This window comes from Cervus canadensis, chromosome 26 (genome assembly GCF_019320065.1).
Source record: "Cervus canadensis isolate Bull #8, Minnesota chromosome 26, ASM1932006v1, whole genome shotgun sequence".
In the NCBI taxonomy this organism is placed as follows: Eukaryota; Metazoa; Chordata; class Mammalia; order Artiodactyla; family Cervidae; genus Cervus; species Cervus canadensis.
The window spans coordinates 21,856,251-21,862,252 of NC_057411.1; the positions used below are offsets into that span (position 1 = coordinate 21,856,251).

The 6,002-nt window shown below is 38.1% G+C and overlaps 1 protein-coding gene across 1 annotated transcript in view; it reads right to left on the minus strand.

Moving 5' to 3' along the window:
- Window positions 1-3,166, minus strand: part of LOC122428435 (UDP-glucuronosyltransferase 2B4-like) — a 29,735-nt gene extending 26,569 nt beyond the window's left edge. The window contains exon 1 of the mRNA XM_043448460.1: window positions 3,156-3,166. The gene's annotated coding sequence lies outside the window, so the exon portion shown is untranslated. The remainder of the gene's footprint in view (window positions 1-3,155) is intronic.
- Between the last annotated feature and the right edge of the window lie 2,836 nt (window positions 3,167-6,002).

A 6,002-nucleotide genomic window follows, 5' to 3' on the forward strand; every position in this document is an offset into this window, starting at 1 on the left:
TGCAGCCATGAAATTAAAAGTCACTTGCTCCTTGGAAAAAAAGCTGTGTCCAACTTTAGTTCAGTTCAGTCTCTCAGTTATATCTGACTCTTAGCAACCCATGGACTGCAGCACGCCAGGCCTCCCTGTCCAACACCATCTCCTGGAGTTTACTCAAACTCATGTCCAATGAGTTGGTGATGCCATCCAGCCATCTCATCCTCTTTTGTCTCCTTCTCCTCCCACTTCCAATCTTTCTCAGCAACAGGATCTTTTCAAAAGAGACAAATCTTCGCATTAAGTGGCCAAAGTATTGGGATTTCAGCTTCATCATCAGTCCTTCCAATGAATATTCAGGACCGATTTCCTTCAGGATGGACTGGTTGGATCTCCTCGCAGTCCAAGGGACTCTCAAGAGTCTTCTCCAGTACCACAGTTCAAAAGCATCAATTCTTTGGTGCTCAGCTTTCTTTATAGTCCAACTCTCACATCCATACATGACAACAGGAAAAACCATAGTTATGACTACATGGACCTTTACTGGCAAAGTAATGGCTCTGTTTTTAATATGTTCTCTAGGTTGGCCATAACTTTTCTTCCAAGGGGCAAGCATCTTTTACTTTCATAGCTGTAGTCACCATCTGCAGTGATTTTGGAGTCCAAAATAATAAAGTCTGTCACTGTTTCTACTGTTTCCCCACATATTTTCTATGAAATGATGGCACTGGATGCCATGATCTTAGTTTTTTGAATGTTGAGTTTTAAGCCAACTTTTTCACTCTCTCTTTCAATTTCATCAAGAGGCTCTTTAGTTCTTCACTTTCTGCCGTAAAGGTGGTGTCATCTGCATATCTGAAGTTATTGCTATTTCTCCCTGCAAACTTGATTCCAGCTTGTGCTTCCCCCAGCCCAGTGTTTTTCATGATGTACTCTGCATATAAGTTAAATAAGCAGGGTGACAATATACAGCCTTGATGTTCTCCTTTTCCTATTTTGAACCAGTCTGTTGTTCCATGTCTAGTTCTAACTGTTGCTTCCTGACCTGCATACAGGTTTCTCAAGATGCAGGTCAGGTGGTCTGGTATTACCATCTCTTTCAGAATTTTCCACAGTTTGTTGTGATCCACACAGCAAAAGGCTTTGGCATAGTCAATAAACCAGAAATAGATGCTTTTCTGAAACCCTCTTGCTTTTTTGATGATTCATTGGATTTTGGCAATTTGATCTCTGGTTCCTCTGCCTTTTCTAAAACCAGCTTGAACATCTGGAAGTTCATAGTTTATGTACTGTTGAAGCCAGGCTTGGAGAATTTTGAGCATTATTTGCTAGCATGTGAGATGAGTGAAATCATGAGGTAGTTTGAGCATTTTTTGGCATTGCCTTTTAGGGATTGGAATGAAAACTGATCTCTTCCAGTTCTGTGGCCACTGCTGAGTTTTCCAAATTTGCTGGCATATTGAGGGTAGCACTTTCACAGCATCATCTTTTAGGATTTGAATTGGCTCAACTGGAATTCCATCACCTCCACTAGCTTTGCTCATAGTGATGCTTCTTAAGGCCCACTTGACTTCAGACTCCAGGATGTCTGGCTCTAGGTGACTGATCACACCACTGTGATTATCTGGGTCGTGAAGATCTTTTTTGTATTGTTCTTCTGTGTATTCTTGCCACCTCTTCTTAATATCTTCTGCTTCTGTTAGATCCGTACCATTTCTGTCCTTTATTGAGCCCATCTTCACATGAAATGTCCCTTGATAGCTCTAATTTTTTTGAAGAAATCTCTAGTCTTTGCCATTCTCTTGTTTTCCTCTATTTCTTTGCACTGTTCACTGAGGAAGGCTTTCTTATCTTTCCTTGCTATTCTTTGGAACTCTGCATTCAAATGGGTATATCTTTCCTTTTCTTCTTTGATTTTTGCTTCTCTTCTTTTCACAGCTATTTGTAAGGCCTCCTCAGACAGCCATTTTGCTTTTTTGCATTTCTTTTTCTTGGAGATGGTCTTGCTCCCTCTCTCCTGTACAATGTCATGAACCTCTGCCCAAAGTTCATCAGGCACTCTGTCTATCAGATCTAGTCCCTTAAATCTATTTCTTACTTCCACTGTATAATTGTTAGGGAATTGATTTAGGTCATACCTGAATGGCCTAGTGGTTTTCCCCACTTTCTTCAATTTAAGTCTGAATTTGACCATAAGGAGTTCATGGTCTGTGCCACAGTGAGCTCCCAATATTGTTTTTGCTGACTGTATAGAGCGTCTCCATCTTTGGCTGGAAAGAATATAATCAGTCTGATTTCAGTGTTGACCATCTGGTGATGTCCATGTGTAGAGTCTTCTCTTGTGTTGTTGGAAGAGGGTGTTTGTCATGACCAGTGCGTTCTCTTTCCAAAACTCTTAACCTTTGCCCTGCTTCATTCTGTACTCCAAGGCCAAATTTGCCTGTTATTCTTCTTGACTTCGTACTTTTGCATTCCAGTCCCCTATAATGAAAAAGACATCTGTTTTGGGTGTTAGTTCTAGAAGATCTTGTAGGTCTTCATAGAACCATTCAGCTTCAGCTTCTTCAGCATTACTGGTCCAACTTAGATAGCATATTAAAAAGTAGAGCTATTACTTTGCCGACAAAGGTCCAGATATTCCAAGCTATGATTTTTCCAGTAGTCATGTATGGATGAGAAAGTTGGACTATAAAGAAAGCTGAGCACTGAAGAATTGATGCTGACCTAGATTCTGTGCAAGGCTGTAGTGTGGAATGAACAGGGCTGTGATGTTTGTCATACTAGGATTTGGAAGTAGGGTGAACTGCCAGGTGCTGGTGTAAAGCTTTTCCTCAGTGCTTGTTGGCAAGGCAGCACCTGTGCACTCTTCAAGATCAGAATCTAGGCTTCTGCAGCTGTGCTCTTTGTCTGAGAAGTTCTCCCAGCAACCAATGGGTTTGTTTCCTCCCTTGTTGCTGTTATTCAGTCTCTCAGTCATGTCTGACTCTATGCAACCCCAAGGACTGCAGCACGCCAGGCTTCACCATCTCCCAGAGATTGCTCCGATTCATGTCCATTCAGTCGGTGATGTTATCCAACCAGCTCATCCTCTGTCATCCCCTTCTCTTCCTATAGGACCCTAGGACTGGGACACCCATTGTATGACTCAACTCCTTTGTTCCCTAGCGTGGAGGATCCACCTGTATGGATCTTCTCTAATTTTTTTTTTTTTTTTTAACATCTCTCCCAGAGACAAAGTTGTCAATCTTATGTCTTTTTTCCAGCCTACCATTGATGTGGAAATTATTCTTGAAGCTATATTTGTATAGGAGTTCTACCAGTCTCCCTTTAGTTTTCTGTGACAACTGTTCCACGTGAAGATGTATTTTTGATGTGTTTGTGGGGAGAGTTGAGCTCCATGCCCTCGTACTCCACCGTCTTGACCTGATCCTATACCATATATCTAATGCTGACATATACAATTTTTCCATATTTAACACAGTGTTATTATCATTTATATTTGATAAATGTTACAGTAAAACATAATAACGTGAAGACTAAAATCCTTCTTGAAAATTTTCTATGCATTTAATGAGACTAGTTAATGCAAATTATATTTCACTAGCTATTTAGTGCTTTAGAATGTTAATGTAGTCAGACTTCAGTAACCCCTGAAGTAAGTGACACCATTACTATAACTGTATTAGTTTATCTGATGGAACAGCTGAGATATAGGGAGGTTATATAACTTGCCGAACTCCACATAAATCTGCAATAACTTTTCAGTGATTTAAATCTATGCTACCTGCATTCAGAGTGCAATCATTATGGTATGTAGGCTCCCCTTTCTTGTCACAGTTAATTTCAAAATGTGATACTGATAATTTCCCATTATTAAGCTAAATTTCAGTTATAATATTATAGCAAAAGTATAATTATTGTTTCTGTTATGTATTAGGCTTAGAACAATACTCATTTTATTTTTATCTCTCATAGTTCTGGGTATTGTGTGGGCTCAGCTGGGTGATTCTTTTACATGATTTCTGAGATGGCTTCAGTCTTATGGTGACTGGGGTTGTAATAATCTGAACGTACTTAGTGATTGGTTTGTGAAGACTCAAACTATTGGGGTGCTGTAACTACTGGAACTTCTTAGACATATCTATGTGTCTCTTCACAAATGATCATTTATAATGCAAAAATTTAGTATGGTACAGAGTTCCATTGTGAGCAGAGAGAGAGAGAAAGACAGAGACAGAAATAGAGAGCCAGCATGTGTTGCATGTCATAATTGAGCTTTGGCAGTTAAACTGCAACATTCGAGAGACAGCAACTAAACGTACTAAAGTTTAAGAGAGAAGAAATTAGTTGATGGAAGGGATGCCAAAGTATTCGAAGTCATGTCAAAAATACTGCAAATGCAAATATTCGAAATGAGTCAGCAGAAGTCCCTACTGTAGTAAAATTAAATATTGACATTAAAACCACAGTAAAGTCATTAAATAAATTTTTGTGAATTATGATTTGTGAAACTATTGAAATTATAAACACATGTTGTCATCAGTTCAGTTCAGTCACCCAGTCATGTCCAGCTCTTTGTGACCCCATGAACCGCAGCATGCCAGGCCTCCCTGTCCATCACCAACTCCCAGAGTCCACCCAAACCCATGTCCATTGAGTCGGTGATGCCATCCAACCATGTCATCCTCTATTGTCCCCTTCTCCTCCTGCATGTTGTCATATATTTTATTTAAAATATCTAAACATGAAGTTGATATTTTAAAAAATGCCCCTAGATTGGTATATTGAATAGTATGCCAGATTACCAGTCAATTCAAGTGTTCTGAAAGAAACTAATACATTGGTAATATGATACGAAAATCTTAGAACTTATTTTCTTGAATCAATGTTTATTTCACTAGTTATTTAAAAGCACATAATAAATGAAAACATTATTGTGAAAGAGCAAATAAGAAATTAGAATAAAAATGTAAATTCTCTTCAATGGAAATTCAGTGTATTCTTTGAGAGAATCCCCTCTGTGGTATACACATTGGCATACATTTAGTTTTATTTCCAATGTCATGCTTATTTTTTATAATTTCTGGAACTTGTTCTTTATTTTGCAATGTGACATGGAAAGTACTCAACAATGTTGCCCATAATCTATCAGTTTTATCTCATGGCTATATAACCCATACCTATATTGCAAGTAAGTGTGTTCACTAACTGATAGCCATTTAAGTGCTAGTGGGAATATTCAAAATATAATTTAGAACATGTATAAGTCTTTCTCCTTGACACATAACCAGATGTAGATAGACATCAACAATATGTTTAACTGTACTTTAAAGATGTTTCCATATTATACTCCCTCAAACCTAGGTTCTACCAGATTATTTTTTCTGCAAATCATCTGTTGGAAAATAATTTATTGACTCAATTTTCATTTCCTCAAGCACGAATGAACTATATCACATTCTATGTATCACTGACCATTTCACTTCTGTGAATTTCCTACTCATCTTCATCTATTTTCATGTTGGGTTATTGACTTTTTCTTGGAGATTTGTAGGAGTTTTCACTATAATAGCCACCAATTATTTTTCTGTTTAAAGAAAGTGATATCTATATTGTTTTTCATCATGAAAAAAGAGTGAAAGTTTATATAAGTCTTATGAGAGGGATGTGGCAATATGTTCTGAGATAAGGGATTAAAGAATGAGAAATGCTGATCTAAAGTGTGGTTATATAGAATAATAGTCATTATTTCAATTTGTGTTTAACATGTTGAATTTCACATCATGTCTGCAAGTAGCTAAGTGATGCCACGTCTTGTTTTGAAAGAATATGTACATATATATATTTGTGTGTGTGTGTGTAGATAGATAGACATGCATGTAGATATAGATATATAGGCTTCCCTGGTGGCCTAGTCAGTCAAGACTCCACCTGCAATGTGGAAGACCTGGGTTTGATCACTGGGCTGGGAAGATCCCCTGGAGGAGGGAATGACAACCCACTCCAGTATTCTTGCCAGGAGAATC